The following is a 17,347-nucleotide window of genomic DNA, read 5'->3' on the forward strand; positions in this document are numbered from 1 at the left end:
AAGATTTCAGCCGGTACATCTTATTACATGGGTGGTCGAGTTATTGAACTTTATTGACAAAGGGCTGGATTTTCCAGCAAGACGGAGCTTCATTAAAATTCTGCAGAGACTGAAAATTCAATAATCTGTCTCACAAAGCACTGCATGAGTAGGGCTGATTAGGCAATTTCTCTCTCATTCCATTTCTTTTGCTAAAAGCATTGTTACTTCTTGTTGGTACAAAAAGACAATCATTAAATGAGCATTCACTATAGTTGATTAAGCAGAAAGTTTTAAAGGTGCATTGGCTCCCTTTCTCGAGGCTTAATTGAGGCCTTAAAAAAAGTTGCAATAACACTACAACAACAACACTATCGCTCTAGGTTGAATTATTTAAAATTTGGATCTGATGAATCCATTCTTAGCTTTTCTTCCTTTTTTTTTTTTTTTAAAAACTCTCTGCTTTCATAGCTACTTGTACATTTGCAGCCAACTCTACTCAGTGCTGGAAAAAGTGTGTAAATTACTCTCTATTCCTAATTCCTTTCCTTCTAGATCACAGCTTATTTGTTCCCATTGGGTTTCAGATAAAGAGACCCCATAAGAACAGAACTGCAAGATCAGATCAAAGATTCATCTAGCTGATTTCATAGTTCCTAGCAGTGGTTGTAGGCACTTAGGTAGAGGGGTGGCAGAGCAAGCTTACTGTTATACCTCCCCTGGGAAAGTTATTGGCTTCAGAAATCCATAGTTTAGGGACTTCTTGACACAGAGGGCTGTATTCTCGTGTTTAACAACTGTTTGCAGATTTTTCTTGTGGGCCTTTCTTTATTATAGTTTTTCCCACGACAAGATGGTACCCTGTAACTTACAGCTAGGTTTTCCATTAAGCAAAGACAGTTTAGAGAATTTGGGACCATACATATCTGCTCTCAAGGGTCTGTTCTCAGTAATAGCAGCAGCACTTTCCTCCCTTCATTTTCTGCATCCCGGGGGGAGGTTTTTTGGACTGCTCCTAAACAATGCAAGATGAAAAAGGCTCAAACTTACAAAACCTCTAGAAAAGACATAGAATTGTAATCCTGACTGTTCCTCTTGTCCTATCTATTTCTTCTTGAGTATTACTGCTGCTGTTTTTTCCAAGGCAGTTCAAGTGCACCCAAAATGTATATAAGACTGCATCAAACATAGCTATGTGTTTGCTTGATAGCATTAGTTATCTAACCTGTCTGTGTCCTAAAACTGCTTGGCCCTCAAAAACAAGGTGAGGAAGCTGCTTTGTTCACTGTTTTATGCTATGGTATTTTTGGAACATGGATCAATCCGCTCTGATCCTGATTGTACTGGGGGGGGGAAGACCGATTATCACAGTCCTGATTTTAGTGGTATTCATTCTCTGGTCAGATGAACTCCCATTAACCTTAGTGAACTTTTGCCTAAGTTAGCACTGCCAAAAACAAAACAAAAGTCTTCTGAACATGGTCTAGGATTGGTATAGATACATAAAACTGTACATTGAAATATCAGTGCAAAACCTAGGTATTGCAGCTTCTCTCACCCTTTGACCACCATGCTGTTTCTGAGGCACTGTTTGATACTTGTCCTGACATTTTTTTTCAATTAATGGCACACAAAAAAAAAATAAAAACGCAGCACAGTGAGAGACATAGGGCAGCAGAACAGATGTCTAGCCTGAGACATCTGGATACAAGATGATAGGATAAAGAGCATCAGGTGACAGCGGGACCCCAGCCAGATGCCAGCAAACAGATGCTGAGCAGGGAAGGGAGAGCTGCTCACCGCTGCCCTGCAGAGACAAGGAGGAAGGCAGGAAGGCTCAGCTGACCGTTCCACACTTAATTCCTGAGGAAACCAAAGATACCATTCCTCAGATTCCATGTTTGGAAACATTTAGCTTCAAATCTGAACATGTTTTTAGAGGCCTCTGCTTCCTACAGCCTGGAAAACCAAGGTTTCAAGAAATATGTTGTCTTTTCTGATGGCCTGGGAGATTCTCCTGCGCAGGACTAGACAGCTGTCTTCCCATGGCTAACAAAGAGATTCCTTCACAAAACTGCTATATCCCGAAGGTCTTGTGTTCGTTTATTCTATTTTGCAGTTTCTCTGGCAGATTTCTGCCAGAGAAAGTCGCTGGCAGTGTTCACAAGCCTGCACGAGGGGGCAGGAGAAGCTAACAGTTTCGGCAGCTAAGGCTGCCTGACTCAAGAGAAGCAACTGACAGAAGTGACTTCTGCACCGCTGGTCCCTCTGGTTCTTTACCCTTCTCCTCTCCCTGAAGACACTTTCCTGCAAGGCTATTTTGTAATACAGGCTAGAAAATAAATATGACATGCACTAAAACTTATGTCAACAAAGGTCTGAAGATTTTACTCAAATGTACACAAGCTGCTGAGATTGTTAGTAGGAAAAGGGCATTTTTGCATAGTCATTTCCGTTCCTGTAATTGCACTTTGAAATAAATACCAGTAAGAACTGCAGTTAAAAGACAAGTCAGGACATTCCTTTTCCTTATGTCTTTTCTCTGACCATAATTAAGACATTGTGCTTTAAGATCAGGAAATACAAACGCCAGGGCCTGGGAGATGTGAGGAATAGAGTTGCAGAAGAAATCAGTAGGATGCCACTTTGCAGTTCCAAAGGAGTCCAGCGAAGTGGAGCAGAGCTTGAGTGAGCCAAGCCATGATTCCATGTAAATCGACATCATTCTCTTGATGCAGTAATACACAATTTACACCTAATAAAGAGTGGCTCACATTCTTCTGTGGGGAGAAAAAAAATGCTGAGAATAAAAAAGTCTTGTTCATATGTTTACCAAATCCAGCTATTTGCTACAGTAATAACCACTAAAATTTGTTTTGGAGCACTACCCTCCAGTCTTCTCATCTCCTGTACTTTTTTTAAAAAAAAATAAGTATATGCACAACAACCATGAGAATGAGTGATAGGTCTGAAGCTGAAACCAACTACTTTTTTCTGGAAAGTGAATAATTTAGCCTTGCCATAGTTTGACGAGGCAGAAAGCTATTGTTTTCCTGTAAAGATAGGAAAATAAGGGCTCTTGAAGAAAAAATGGCTTGGTCAGGACTCTATAAGAAGACAGAGTAAATGAGAAGTTACTTGTTTCTCAATACCTCGTCAGGATCCATATAAAGTGCTGCTCTAACAATCTTCCTTCATCTGCACAATAATCCTCAGTATCCCTTTTCATCTGCAATACTGTCCTACATAAGAGGATGACATGAACCAAGGTAAATCAATGAGCTCTGAAACTATAGGCCGTGCTACAGGGGAAAGAGGTACAAAAAGTGATGACTTTGCAAGAGGTGGCTTCACTTGTTTAATTGCTGATGCAGAGAGAGTCATTCCCTCTGCCATAGCTGAAAATGTTGCCCTTTTCTTTGCACTCATCCTGTTGCTTATCTAATTTGTGAGCTGACTCAACTTGATGAACCAGCTAAAAATGAAGCTAATAATACAGCACGTAATTACCAAGTTCACCTCTTGCAAAAAGGGACAAGATGGCAAGCCACCTCTGGTGTTCTACAAAACCTCACCCTACCGTGCCTAGAAAGCACACCAAGCCCATTTAAATCAGGTATACTCTATTGACAGTGCTATTTCACCTTCTTAGCTCAGGAGACCCATGAAGCAAGCAGTAAGTGTGACACCTCCACAAGCATTGGGACAGGCTTGCCTTAGCAGCAGGAGAGAACTCAGCTCCACGCTCCTATCAACTTTCCACATCCACAGCAAAAGCTCAGGCAGAGGTTAATGTTCCAGTACTTAGTGCTGGGACTGCTGGTCCTCTTGAACTATTTCCTCTCTACTGATGGGCTTATTTCTGCCAGTGACTGTCCCCACATAAATCCTGTCACATCTTCCCTATTCCAAGGCCATCTCTTTCTTTCTCTTCTATTCTTCTGCCAAGTAAGCGCGTACTTTGTTTCAACTCTTCAACAGAACACCTCAGAGTAAAAAGCACCCCATCTTCTTTCCCCAGTATTATAGTATTAGTTAACAGTGGCAGTAACAAGGAGGGTTGCTAGATGTGGGTACAACTATTCTGAATGTCTGTATTTGTTAGGACTCAGGTTAGAGCCTGTCTGACTTTAAGTATCAGAGGAGTGTCTCTGATTTACACAGGCCCATAAGCTGACTTAAAATTAAGAGTGTTTTAAGTACCTTACTAAATAGGACTTCACTGAGCAATGACCATAAAGGATACAACAATAAAAATCCAGCTGTTGGCATTGAGGAAGCCTTCTTCATACTGGGTGGCCAACACCACATTTTCAAAGCAGAGAGGTGAAGCTTGTAATTGAGGCTTTCCATGCATGTTCAGATCAGGGCCTGACAAAGAAAACCATTAGAAGCAATGAGAAGTCTTGTGTTGACTTAAAAACATTTTGGATAAGACTATTCCATAGCAAACAATCCTGCCTCAGATTGGCACTCAGAGGCTGGAGACAGATTGTAGATATAATGAAAGAAGCTTGGCCCAAACACACCACCACTAAGTAAAGGATCTGTCCCTTATCCCTGGCTGATCTTTAACATGGTCTGCAACACAATCCCAAGTCTGCGTGCTGCAGCTTGAGACCATCATTATTACTTGACTCTGAGGTCTCTGTGTTCCACCAATTCAACCAAGCGGAAGAATAGGTTTGCATAGCCCAAGAACTAACCATTGTATAACTTGGTTGTTTTTATTATTTAAGTGAAGGGCTGTATTGTGGCTACATTTGCCTACAGCAGAAGTTCTAATCAATGGGAATTGTATGACAAAACTGCTAAATGCTGAAGCAGAGGTGAAACAGCAATGGTTAAATGCCTCCCTCCTGTGACAGTATTAGCATGACTGCTAGGAAATATGTGCTTGAAAATGCCAGAGAAAGTGATTTGTCTATGACAGAAACTGTTTTAAGAGAGAAAATGAAAACCACAACCACACAAAAATAAAGCCTCTTTTAATGAGCTTCGGATGCCTTCTGGAAAATTGAGAAGGGCTTTTAATGCATAAATGGTTCTTCTGGTATATCATTATATTTTCTGGTGGCAAGTTTTGTTTTTTTATTCTTTTTTTTTTTAACATTACCAAGTATATACTTTTTTATTTAACTGAGAACAGGGCCTTTGTTGTTAGAAACAGAAAGCAGGAAGGACCAAATTGCTCCAGTCATCAGAAGAACCAGTGTGAGAGATGTTTACCTGAACCTACCCTAAATTCCTGAGGATACCCACCAGTATTTCCTGGAGGATGGTTTGGTAATCAATTTGAGTTTGTGCTGCTGAGCATGAGTCATTGGAAATCATAATGATCATGTTTCTGTATCATCTCTCAGGTGAAAGTGAGAAGATGGGAGGACATACAAAAGAATTCTAAGATGTCTTGGTAAACCTTGGGCACAGAAAGCAGCCTGTAACACACTTATAATAAAGGGTATGATGGTTTTCAGTCTAGGTGACTGTTGCAACCCAGATGTATGTCAGTCTACTGCTTTCCTATTGAATTTTCTTTTGTCGTATTGCCTGCTCTGAAGAAAAGACAACTATGCCATTTTATGTCATGTCATCTGCTCTTTAGTCTGTCTTATTTTATATATATTTATATTTTAGTGGCCTAATCATTAATTAGTGCTATAAGTTGAAAAACTACACATTAGAGTGAAGGATAAGAACAGTAAAGTGGTAACTTGTCACTGAAGAAGTAATCTTGAACTTGTTAGCTATGGGTACGCCAGAGCTTGCCATTCATATTTTTAAGTGAAGTTGTACAAATGTATGACGACCCCTGCCCTCTCAAGAGGAACAAGTAAACCATTGAAAACTACAAACAGTCTAGCATTGCATTCACTGTACTAGTCAATCATATTGTATTCCTACTTGCTTTTCAACCTTGTGCATATTGACCCAGCCTTCAGAAACGCTGAAAGTTTTCCCATATGGGAATTATTTACGGCCTTTTTGCAGACTGAAGGTCTATACTCATCTTTAACACTTCTCGAATGAGTAATCTAGCCATGAAAGAAAGGTGGTAGCTCCTCCTCAAATTTCATGAAAAAATAACAATGTTTACCCAAAAATGCAAGCCAGGCACTTATCTGCCAGAAGCAGTTTCAAAACCTGAATCTCTGTTCCAGAAATGCCACCTCTGAGATCACCCTCTAAATCTAGGCAATACAGAGAGCATAAGATTCTTCTGTCTCATCAGCATTGCCAGTTGGCTGGATTAGACTTTCTCTCATCTTCTCCATTTGGTGTGACTGCTATTCTTAGACACCTAAATTCATTATGTAATGATCAGAAGTCAGCCCTGCGCATTCCTGTACTGTAACCAAGCTTTTGAATTTGGGGAAGGAATTGCTGTACTGAATGTCATATCTAATTCCTACTCTGGATCTGGTCCTGAGAAAGTAAGGCCTTGGATTCCCTTCCTAAAGGGGAGTTTGTCATGCTCAATCAGACTGTTGAGCTTCGTATTTTCTGAACTCTGGCTGGACATTAACATGCAGGCTCTATGACAAACATTTATTCTTATTTTTTCCTCAAGTCCAAACGCCCAGTTACACCTCAAGTTTCCCTTTGCTCATTCCTTCTGCTTATTCCACGCAGTGGGTTTCCAGGGCAGGAGTGAGCAGGCAGCTCTGCTGCTGTCTGCTGAACAAACACTATAGAGGATGGGAAGAGGAGTCATAAAACCAACTGAAGAGGAACATCTTATTCACCTATGCAAGGGGTATGTCATTAGCTTCTATTTTTATTTACTTTTTTTTTTTTAAAAAAAAAGGCTCTTCACAAACCAATTGCTTCAGCAGAGACCTAAAAGCATTTTTTTTTTTCTGGCAGAAGAGAGGCATTCACAGGTTGCAGGGTTAGGTTTAATTTTATTCTTTTACTTCAGTTTATGGCTGTCACAAGTCAAGCAAGCTCATGGTGGTGGTCTCATATAAAACAGAGTCGGTTCTTCATTTGCCCACTTACAAACTTCACTTTCAATAGCAAAATGCCTTGTAGTGCATCTTCGCCAAGCATAGTTTTGATTCATATGTCTACTGTCTGTAGTAACTTGTCTTGAAAGTGAGCTCAACAAATCGGAGGGCATATTCCATACAGGCCTTTAACTACATGAGTTGCTGGTGCAATGTCTAGTCAAAAGCTGCTGTAATTGAATGTTCTGTCTTCCTCTCAGTTATGTCAGTGACAGAAATGTCACCAAGAGTCTGATCCTTTATTACCTGCTACATTCCTCACAGCCTGTCTGAGGCCAACCCATATCCATCCCCTTGTCAAGAGTCCTGTGGCAATTCTTCTCCACATGACAGAGGTATCTCAAGGTTTTGGGCTGCCATCTTATTCCCCTGAACACTCAGGCTTTACCTCCCACTTCCAATTTGATTGTCAGCATGATCCTCTCTAAAAGATCTGAAGAGAAAGATAAGACTTATGGATGAGCCTGGAAGAGCTGGTTATTCAATATCTTCCCCGTTATTGATGCTGTCTCTCTACTTCCACCTCTGCCTCAATTCTTTCCTTTTGTCACACGCTAATTGCCCAGCAAGGAGGGCATTTGACCATTGGAAACTGAGCTGTACTCTCAGTCTCTCTTTTAGGTGCTACCACACTTGTGAAACAAATCTGTAGTTTCACAAACTCATTTCACCAAGGACTGAAGAAGAAAGCAAGTTAGTAGCTAAGTCATTAACTCCTCTTGGCTGTTACTAAACTCTTCCTGGCATCAATGGGAAAGAGCCAAGAATAGTCCTTGGGAAAAGAGAACGCCTGGTTGTAATTACAATGCAGGTGCCTAATCTGCCACATGAGAGTCCGAGACAAAGTCTAAATGATTGAACTCACTCCTTGAAAAATGAGACCTGAGTTTGCAAGTTAACTATATAGACTCTGCCACAAAATTAACTACAAAATCAGTGGGCCATGATAAGAAGCAGTAGCGGAAGAACAGATTTAAAGAAAAATAGATATCTTTCCCAAGAGTTATTTTTCCTTTTGCTTTAGGGATTCTAAGAGTCAACTGTCTGCCTGCATCAGTAAATGACCGTTCAACAGCTTATCCTTCCAGCTGCTAAGACCTCTCAAACCTAGAATCACTTTTTGCTAATAGCTGGCCAACTGATCCCTAGAAGGGCAGAGATCATTACAGATTTTTATCACATGTAACTTTAAGTAGTGCCTGTGCAAGATCCCACTGGTTGCTGATTCACCTGACTGTTTTTCTCATCTATGCTGAGTACTAAGAAAAGGAGAGGGGCAATACTGTAAAGTCCACAGGAGATGATAATAAAGGCTGCTGCTTTCCATCCAGAAGTGATGGATTAGTGACCTTTACATACATAACAAGTCCTCTCTGCTACTGCAGCATGTACAAGTAGCTACACTTCCAAAGAGGGCCATAATAAAAGCAAAAAGTGAGAAGGAAAGTCCTTCAACACAGGTGGTTGTGCACCACTGCTAGTTGCAGGGACGCACAGCAACTGCTAAATTCAGGCCTGATGCACAGCCCTCATCTGCATGCTGGTCTTGGCCGAGGGCCCAGCTTCTGTAGAGTGCAGGTGCCAGCTCTGCACCCACACTGCTCGCTCCCCATATCCTCATCCCTACAAGCTCTAGCATGAGAGTTGCCAGAAGTTTACATTACAGGTGCATTAATGTCCTTCTTTTATAAAGAAAGCCATAGGTCTTTGTGGCTAGATGTTTGTGTGTTTACACTCTGGTTCAACAGCATTAGTGCTTAATTGCTTTTCCCAAATTAAAGCAGAGAAGAGAGACAAATTCAGTTAATGAATAAACTGTTCCCATTGTTAATTAATCAGCAGCGGAATAATGATTCAGGATCAGAGCCACTCTGTTCTATCCTGCTCAAAGGAGATCAGCTCACCTCCTCCCAAACACTTGAGAAAGCCTGCGTTCAGAGGTTGCCTAGCAAGCTAGCCAACGCAGGCTGCAATACAGAGTGTACTGCCACAGACGTCTTCCTGACGCATTCCCCCTCCAGCTCCCTCGTCACCAGCCCGGGGTCTGTGACATTGCAAACAAGGAGCATCTCTCAGGTAATCAGGGCCCTAAACAGTGTTGGCCCAGAGTCCTGGCACTCCCCCCAGCTCACAGAAAGCTGGTGTGAAATACTTAATAAGCAAGCTACCACCACCACCACCTACACTCATTCCACTCTCCAAATGGTCCCAAAGTTCAGCTTCATTTGTCAGAGCCATTAGCATAGCCTCAGTAGTTAGTGCCGGACACATTCAGGCTCTTTGAAGCCATTGCATTGAGATTATTTCCTAGCAAGAATTAGCTGGAAAATATTTCCACATCAAATTACGTCAGACCTGAGACTCTCTGCATAATAAGAACTAATTCTTCCTTTTTTTTTTTTTGAAAAAAAAGTAAACTTTCTTGTTTGTCTGCCAAGCTGCTGCGGTTTCTTATGTGAAAAGCACACAGGGAGATACTCTATACAGCCTCTATCTTTTGAGAAACATCAGCCTTTGTTTCCCTAGCACAAAGAAAACCCCTTTATCCTAGCCACTGTTATTCAGCCAAAACATATATATACACACACACACAGCAATTGCTGGGTTCTTGCTGAGAGTGACTTGCCTCAGTACTACTAACTGTAGAGACATGACTTGGGTGCCCTGTATAACAACCGTGTCTCAGTACAGTGACAGTGGGTAAGACTCTTCACCTCAGCTTCCCCAGCCTAAACTGGGCCTCAGTTTCTCCAGAGCTAAGGCTTGTTATACTCAAAAATGTCATAATATTGACACCTCTCACTGCACCTCACTTTGAGATGCAATGGTTGAGGTATGCTTGTCATTCAACCCTACTGCCATATGGCTTCCCTCAGCCTACAGTGGAGTTTGTTCCCCCACCTTGCACTCTGGTCATCAAGTCAATATGGTATTAGAATCATAAAAAAGCAAAAGTCACTGCAGCTGTAATGCAAAGAAAAAATGCAAATCTCAAGGAAAAACAAACAAAAAGCAGTTTGGGGCCATCCCTGTGCTGTTTTGCCTCATTAACATATTTTCAATCCAGATCCAGATGCCAGAGTTATTAGCATAAACTGAACTCCTGCCCAGGACAATAAAGATCTTAAGCACAGCTTATGTAAGCGGTCATATTGCCAGGCAGGAGAGCAAAGCATGCTACCATTGAGAGGGAACAGCTCACCTTCATCACAGGCCAATTAAGATGGCATCTGCTGTAAGTCTGCCAACTGCTCACATTTCCCTGCCATGGGTTCACCTGTAGCAGCACAGGCTGGAGGGCTGTCTTTGCACATGGTCAGAAGGGTTTGTTTGAGTACTCGGCCGTTCATTGACCCGGTGTTTTACAATGAAGTCCAAGCACATTTATCCAGAACACTGGGAGACAGGGACTGTAGGGCTATTCCAGGAGCTGGACTGACTGAAGTGGATGTCATCGTTTATGGTTTAAACAGTTTAATCAATGTGGCCCCAGGACATTACAAAAATATCACTGGCTTCCAGGCTGATCGATACTTTTATGAGGTTTTTGTACATTGACCTTTTAATACACATCTGACTGTGTAATCTGCCCTGATTGAAGAGAATGGCATTTCACCACTAAGATTTACAAAAAAATGTTTTGGCAGAGTAATACCACAATCCGCAGAGAGTAGTTAAGCTAAAGAAAAGAGGGTCATAGCGAGTGTGCTAATGCGAGGATGAAAGGACTGAATATGAAGCTGAAGAAAAAACAGGAAATCAAATTTCCAGGGAGATTTGCAAGCCTGTGGGTGTTTACTGTGTTCAGTGGGAAAGTGCTGAAGTTTTGATCCACAAAAGGAGGGAACTCCATCCCACAGGCTACAACAGAGGGTGGTGACAGTTCAAGTTTAGGTACCACGAAGAATAGAATGAGAGGAAGCAGTGAAATTTGAGGGATAAAGGAACAAAATGATTGTTAAAGGGAAAGATGAGAGAGGGTGAACTTGACAGATGCCTTAGGCAGTTGATGCCTTAGAAATTAGAGGCAGGGGTGATATGAGAGGACAAATTCACTTTGAAAGCATAGGATTTGGGAACCTAGTGCACAGTGATGGAGTTAAAGGCCTGGGACCCAAGCAGATTAGACAGTAATTTCCAAAGTAGCAACAGCAGGAAGTTTATGTGGGAAATAAGTAGCAGACAACCTCTTCAGAGACAAATATCCTGTTTTCCTACAAACTTTCCTAGTTAAGAAAAAGAAAGAACCCAAATAAATCCCATATAACAAAGTCACCAGATTTTTTTTTTATTATTTTTAAGTAAACAAAATGTTCTTTCAAGTTCTATGAGAGAGGCATTAGTGAATTTCAAAATAAGAAAAATTAACACCACATTTCCCACAACTAAGCTTGCAGACCCCAAGGGTTTTACTGCCCACTCTGGTTTCCTTTGTTTTGTTAGTTGTTCTCCACATCAGAAACTTTTTTTTTTTAAGAACTATCTTTCAAATTGAGCTGTAAACTGCTCCTAATGTATGTGAGTGTGGATGTGTGGGGGTGTGTGAGCAAGCCTGTTTGTGAGAGAGGAAAAGAGTGGATGCATGTGTGGTAGGGGAAAAACAAGAACTAAGAAGAAAGAAAAACCAGTCTAGGATGGAATTGAGCCGTGAAAAATGAGTTGTGAAATAGGATTATAATGAGATGAGGTTATTTTTGTGATTTTAGGCCAATTGGGTAAGTGGGAAACCTAGAAATTCTCTCAGTTTATAGCAAGGCAATTCAGAGTTCATTAAATACTCTTGGTTGTTTGGCTGTTTGTTTTAAATCTCCCAGCAACAAGGGGAAGAAGATTTACAAAAACCTATAGGAGGAAAAAGTTCCATGAGATTTTTTGGGAAAAAAATAGAATGAAAAAAACTGTATCCATATGAATAAAAGCTCTCCCTGCTGCGCTTCCTTTCACAAGCTTTGCTCATGTTGTAAGTTTCTATATTGTAACAGCTGGACTACATTTTTTCACCATTCCTTCTTAAGTGAAAAACCAGACATATTAGCAGGACCTGGTGCAGATTACAACTGCTCAGGCTAACTAATCAACTGTTGCTGGATCAGAAAGAAAAGATCCACTGCTGTGAAATGGCAAGAGTTGTTCCCCTGATCTGAACAAAAGTCATGCCATGTACTGATTCCTTCTGGCAGTTTCTGTACTACAAGATTCTTTTAAAGTCATATTTACTTCTCCAGCAGCAATAAAGACAGTTACTTAAAACCCTGCAGCTAAATTAAATATTTAATTTTAATCTAGTGTCAAAGATAAGAGAGCTCCACAGGTACTCAGCACAAACAAGGAGAGATTTGGATTACCACCTCCATGTTCTCCGGATACCCACAAATCAGTCCATCCAGACAAAGATTAAAAAAAAAAGGGCATTCTTCAAGACCCATTTTGGTTTTACTTCTATCCCAAGACTGCCAATATCCACTATTTGTACTGGTGGTTATTTGTGATGCAGACACCTGACACAACTGAGCTGAACCCCAACATATGGCACACAGCAGACATTTGGGACCCATCTACGCTCACTGCCAGGATAGCACAGAGCTGAAATACTCACCTACAGGTTAAGCAATCACTATTCCATTTCCAGTCCTGTGAAGCCATCCAATTACTCACCATGTAATTACTTGGTAGTCAGTAAATAAAATTCACGTGATCTGAAAAATACTGCTTTGTTAGGGAAAGGAGGAATGGGATAAATAGAAAATTAGGGGGTTCTTTTCCAGTAGAGAAGAATATTAGTTTCAAAGTTTGTATCCATATTTCCTCTCAAGTTTAGGGATACTTGTCTGGATCCATTTCCAGTTTAAGCTGCAGGATAACTTACTATCCAAAAAAAGCCTCACAAAATCATTTAGGCAATGTGTCTCAAGTCCTTTTCAACTAATTCAGCCTGCAGCTTCCAAAAGCAGGGCCACCTAGGATTTACTCCATGTGCTGTTAGCAAATGGCAATGTGTAAGGGAATAGATATATTAAATGAAATCCTGGTGATGGTTGAATCCTGCCTGCCAAGTTTAATAATCTATAAAAAAAATTACACAAGTCTTGCAAATCTGCTGGCAATCCGCAGCTGGAAAGGACCCAAATTTACCTTCTGTCCTGTGTTTAAAGCCACTGTTTTGAAGACAAGTGGATTAATAAAAACATTAGACAGCACATTGCTATTAGAGAAAATTTAAGTTCTATTGCCCCCACAACACAGAGAAGTCAAACCCCCATCACTGTAAAAGATATATCTGGATTAGCAGTCACATAAGGAAAGTATGAGGGATGTTTACCTTTGCAATATAATAATCTAAGAGTGATTCCTACATGTCATAGAGGCAAGAAGTGATGCCACTTTCATTCAGGCCCCGATAAACTTGGGAAACTGAAAATCTAGTTTAGGCCCAGATAGCTGTAAGGTTATCTGAAAATATTGGCTTAGTGGAAGCAGGAGGAGAAAGACTTTAAATACTTGCTTCCCTACGTTAAATAGGTAAGATTTCTTGCAATGTGCTCAGAGATCTGCTAAGGGAAGAGAACCAGCCTCCTGAAGAGGCTGCATTCGGAACAGGCACCCAGACCATGCAGACCACTAACCTGTCTCAGCATAGTCTCCCACCAGCACCACCACACTTCCTGCTATTACAATGAGAAGTACTTTAAAAGGCAAGTGAGAAAGAAGAGTAAACAGACACCATCTTTCTCCCTCATGAAAGTGTTCATGTATAAACCAATGCTCAGAATCCCCAAAGAGCACATCACCAAGTTTTAGCACACTGAAGATGATGCAGAAATTTCACTTCGAGCATGGAAATCCCAAATTTTATTTTTTTTAAACCCTCTGACTTCTTTTACTTCATTTGGAGAACACAGAAAATAACTTTGCTTCCCTAATTCAGATACGTGATACTGTAATAGAGTAGTTCAGTGGAAGAGACCTTCAAAAATCACCCCAATCCAACTGCCTGACCTCTTCAGGGCTACCCAAAAGTTAAAGCATATTAATGTGGACATTATCCAAATGCCTCTTGAACACTGACAGCCATGGGAATCAACCACCTCTCTAGGAAGCCCGTCCCAGTGTTTGGCTAACTCTCATGGTAAAGAGATTCTTCCTAATACCCAACCTGAACCTCCCTTGTCACAGCATTGTGCTGTTCCTGCATGCCCTGCCATTGGTTACCAGGGAAAAGAGACCAGCCCCTTCCTATCCACTCCTCCTCAGGCAGTTGTAGAGAGCAATGAGGCAGCCCCTGAGCCTCTCCTTCTCCAATCCAAGTGTCCTCAGCCTCTCCTCATGGGACATGCTTTCCATGCCTTTTACCAGCTTTGTTACCCTCCTCTGAATGCTTTCAAGAGCCTTAACATATTGTTTAGATTGTGCAGACCAGAACTGCACACTACATTAAAGGTGATGCCACACCAACACTAAATATAGTGAGAGAAACAGTAATTTACAACTTGGCACTCTGTGAATATGAGAACACTGTGCCATAAGGAGAAGGCAGGAGATTTCTTTGCCTGTTCTAACCTGTAATAGCATTTTTATCATGTAGACTCTTGGGGGTTAAGAAGCTGGCATGTCTCAAACACATCTTACTTCTTTGAGCATCACAGTACTGGAAAGAGATATCCAATGCTCTAGGCTTCTTCTGTTTTACAATTAGTTGAAAACCATGCATGCAGACTGATTACTTTGCCCCAGAGCTATTTGGCTCTCCAGGCTGAACAACCGCTGTCTGAGAGAAAAAAAAAAATCAAGTGCACAACTGGCTCTTCACATCTTCACAGGCCTTGACTCTAGGCTGGAGAACAGCATGTCCAGCCTTAGGCTTTTGTTTGTGGGGAAATAGTATGGAAGAATAGAAGAAAGACATGAGAATTAGTCTGCAAGGCAGTATGCTTCTGTAATTGCTCAAGAATTAAGAGGTGAGATGTAATTAATCACTACAACTAATTCACTGTTTAACCTTGACAAAGTCCCTAGCGATAGATTCTAAGCCCTATTTTTCCTGTTTACATACTGGGAATATTAGTTAATTCAATACAAGAATTACCCAGACTTCTGAAGGCCTTTCAGGAACTTTAGCCAACACATGGACTGTTTCTCAGAGTATCCCACTTATGATTTATTATGTAAGAGGTAAAGCATTCATTTAACTGTAGCCACATTACAGGGCCTCCTCACGTGACATGATTTCCAGACTTAAGTACCAGTTGCAAAGAAGTCATACCCCAGATCTAAGAGCCCTTTCCCACCATCTCATTGTTCCTGCACAACACAACTGTTGCAATAACCCTGAGGACAAAGCCAGCAAGTCTGTGATACACCCCAAGTCCTGACCATCACAGCTTTAAGCTGAAGAATTTTAAGGGCAATCAAAATATGTCTGGAGCACTGAATACTAAGTGAGTATCTTCACCAAGGAGTACAAGTCTCTTTATTCTTGAATGCCAAATGTTCTCTTTAAGACTTACTTTAGCTCCCTTTACAGTGCATAAGGGATCATCAGCAGTGGAAGTACCAAACTACTTGAGCCAGAGGCTAAAATAATGCTTCTAAGAATGCAGCAGAAGTATACTGAGGACAGATATATGAAGAAAGATAGTAAAAATTTCTACCCTCTTTAAATTTCTTGTCACCATCTAGTACACCAGCATGTCTATAATTGATCTGGTATAAGTGTATAGTCTTTCAGATTTTGGAAGAAACCACAGACCTAAAAGACATTCGCTACTGCCTCCTTCTCCCTAAGGGACAGCCCAGGTCTCTGCTAAAAGCACATACCTTGTACCATATCCAGAATCTCTACGTAAGAAGATATTCAAAAATAAAGACTCTTCTTGTATGCCTCTGAGTAGGCAGCTCCACAGCCAGGTCCTCAGCTATACTGTGCTGGAAGCCCTGACATGGCAATCTGAGTCCTTTTGTGCCTGCTGTGTCAGGGGTGGTGTAAATTTACACCTGCCTCTGGTTTAATTTAGCAATTAGCAATTAGTTGGTAATTTAAGGAAGGCAGGAGAGGTTCCTCTGAAAAAAGACTATTAATAAACAAGAGAAAAAATGAATTCTAGATGAACTGAGCATGTTTTTTCTTTCTTTGTAGGGTGCCAAACAGACCAGAGTAGGTTTTCAGAGTTTTAGAGCTTTGATTTACAAAGATGTCTCAGTGCCTTCCTTTTCAGCTTTGTTAATGTTGTTGTTGATATTTTACTGTGCAAATCCACATTCTTTCAAAACTTTCCTTGTATCTTGAAATATCATAATTGGCCCAGCCAACAGCAACATTTGATGATCAGGTTTTTTTCTTGTTTGAATACAAAGATGGCTAGCAACAAGAAGTGTACCCCTCCATGATGAGCAGTCCAGTGCTATTCAGCCTAACAAAATAACCTGTTAGCAATAGTACCCCAAGTACCTTGAAAATAACCCTATAGTACTAGCTGGACTTGATGATCCTTGTGGGTCCATTCCAACTTAAGGTATTCTATGATTCTACCTTGGGATGTCTCATTTGATTGAAGGAATGTGTACACATGGCTTTTTACTTACTAAAACCAGCAGAAGATAGACTTAGGTCAGATCCTGTTTAATACAAGCAAATTCTTTTTGTTGGCTAGGTGTAAGCTTCACCTCATCTCTTCAGTTAAGAAAAGAAAAACAACTTTTCTGCTCCGAACAAGGCAATTAGTTCTGATAGGGAGAGCTCAAAAGGAGGGTCATTCGCTGAGTAACAACCCCACTGGAAGGCAAGGATTAAACATGTCTGATGAGATTTCCACATGTCCTGAGCTGCAATTTAGGAGATACTGCTAAGCCTAGAAAGGGCTGGCAGTGCATTAAAAAGAAAAGGATCAGGTCCAGAGCCTACTGCAGTTCAAAGCCAAGCGAGCAGCATTAGCCCATATTAAGGAAGACAAGAAGAGTCTAAGGAGTTTTCTTTAATGCCCATCACCTGAACCACAGCTTCTTATGTGATTTCCAATTTTTTTGGATTGTGGTTTAGTGTCTGTCTGATGTAGCAATAAACAAAGCTCCCAGTCGCTCTGATCTTGCAGACTCAGTAAGTCCCCAAATCTGTTATGTCAGAATCTCAGCCCCATTTACTTCCAATTCACAAAACTTTCAACTCAGGCTCTTCTAGAAATCTGGTCATTTATGAAGTTACCTGTATAGGACCAGAATGACTTTGAAAATCAGTACCTTCATGTATGAAGAGCTCGAGACAACTTTGGGGGTATGGGTATGCAAGTGTGTTTGAGGGTAAGGAGTAAAGGAATGTAACAGTTGAGTATGTTGTGCCCAGAATTTAAAAAACAAAAGAAGCACCA

At 41.0% G+C, this 17,347-nt stretch overlaps 1 long non-coding RNA gene across 2 annotated transcripts; it reads right to left on the minus strand.

Moving 5' to 3' along the window:
• Window positions 1-1,220: 1,220 nt before the first annotated feature.
• On the minus strand, window positions 1,221-16,419 carry LOC310900981. Of its 2 annotated transcripts, XR_014585495.1 has the most exons (5): window positions 15,804-15,968; window positions 4,183-4,350; window positions 3,695-3,920; window positions 3,132-3,221; window positions 1,221-2,759 (listed from the first exon to the last, which is right to left on the minus strand). It is a non-coding gene; the product is annotated as an uncharacterized lncRNA (long non-coding RNA). The 2 variants fall into 2 exon arrangements; XR_014585494.1 differs by having other exon boundaries at window positions 3,695-4,350; window positions 15,804-16,419.
• Between the last annotated feature and the right edge of the window lie 928 nt (window positions 16,420-17,347).

This window comes from Anser anser (assembly GCF_964211835.1).
Source record: "Anser anser genome assembly, chromosome: 5".
Classification (NCBI taxonomy): Eukaryota; Metazoa; Chordata; class Aves; order Anseriformes; family Anatidae; genus Anser; species Anser anser.